The sequence below is a fragment of the Pithys albifrons genome, chromosome 21 (assembly GCF_047495875.1).
Source record: "Pithys albifrons albifrons isolate INPA30051 chromosome 21, PitAlb_v1, whole genome shotgun sequence".
In the NCBI taxonomy this organism is placed as follows: domain Eukaryota; kingdom Metazoa; phylum Chordata; class Aves; order Passeriformes; family Thamnophilidae; genus Pithys; species Pithys albifrons.
Window position 1 is genome coordinate 8,345,355 of NC_092478.1, and position 1,722 is coordinate 8,347,076.

Here is a 1,722-nt window from a genome sequence, read left to right on the forward strand (position 1 = left end):
TGGTTGTTTACAGGCCTATGGCAGTGCATTTTTGAAGAGTGTTACAGGCCATGTGGCACATCCTTTTCTTGCTCTCATTCCTCAGTGGGTTTTTAACGAGTACCCCAAGCCTCTTAATTGCACTTGCATTCCTGAATGAATGATGGAAGCTGAAATGAGGCCATAGATTTATTCTGTTTCTGTGACTCCAAACCCTGTGCCTTGCCCTGACCCCTGAATTTGGGCCCTGACCTGCTTCATTTTCCTTTGATGTGAATGAACTCCCTTGGGATTTTTGCAGTGCAGGGAAAGCAGAGGCTCAGAGGGGCCAGGGTGGGGAGGGCCCTTTGGAGACCACCCAGTGCAGCCCATCAGAGCAGGACCAGCTGCTCTGGGGCCCTCAGGGCAGTCCTCAAAAATCCCAAGGGTGGAGAATTTACCACCTCTGTTACACTGCTTGGCCACCCTCACACTGAATCATAGAATGGATTGGGTTGGAAAAGACCTCTGAGATCATCCAGGCCAACCCTTGGTCCAACTCCTGTCCCTTTACCAGATCATGGCACTCAGTGCCACGGCCAAGCTCAGCTGAAAAACCTCCAGGGATGGGGAATCCACCCCCTCTCTGGGCAGCCCATTCCAATCCCTGAGCACTCTCTCTGCAAAGAAGATTTTTCTGCTCTCCAACTTCAATTTCCCCTGGCAGAGCTTGAGCCCATCGTGCCCCCTTGTCCTATTGCTGAGTGCCTGGGAGAAGAGACCAACCCCCACCTGGCCAGAACTTCCCTTCAGGGACTTCCAGACAGTGCTGAGGTCACCTCTGAGCCTCCTGTTCTCCAGGCTGAACACCCCCAGCTCCCTCAGCCTCTCCCCACAGCACTTGTGCTCCAGTCCCTTCTCCAGCCTCGATGCTCTTCTCCAGACCTGCTGAAAAACATAAGATCTTTTTTTTTCCTCCTTGTGTTTAGTATTTCTATATTTATTTCAACCTAATTAGAGGATAAGATACCTGAAGTTTTACTAAGTTCCTCGGGGGTTTTGTGAAAAATTATGTCTGTCAAAGGAGAGAAATTTAAATTAGTCCTCTTAGGGGAGGTAAAGGTTGATATAAACTCATTGAGCTGGTTTAGGGCTTGATGGGAAGAAAAACAGGCTGGATATTGAAGAGGAAAGGACAGGGATAACTCGATTTTATGAAGGGCTGCCAAGTTTAGCTACACATAATTAACCAGTATCACAAACTGGTTTAACAGTTAAGCATTTAAACCATGATCAGTTTTCAATAGATGACTCCATCCTGTCACTACCACCAGCAGTGTTAAATGTTCAGTTTATTAGTGAACTCCGGCTACAGTAATTGGAGATACCTGTCAGCGGGCAAACAGCTCTGTGGGCCAACAGCTCCACCCCAAGCGGTGCTTCCCGGGCGTGGAAACCCAGCCGTGCTGCAGAGTAAAGAAAAAAAATTAAAACGAGCGCGAAGGACTTCAGAGCCGGCAGGGTTCGAAGCCCTGAGGGATCAGGGCTCTGAAGGGGACGGAGCTATGAGGGTTCAGGCCTCTGAGTGGTCGGAGCCATGAGGGTTCGAAGCTGTGAGGGGTCGGGGCCGTGACGGGTTCGAAGCTCTGAAGGGGTCGGAGCTCTGAGGGGCCGGCGCTGAGAGTGTTCGAAGATCTGAAGGCGCCGCTCCCGCCGCGCTCCCCTCAGCGCGGCCCCGCCCTGCGCATGCGCGCACTGGGGGCG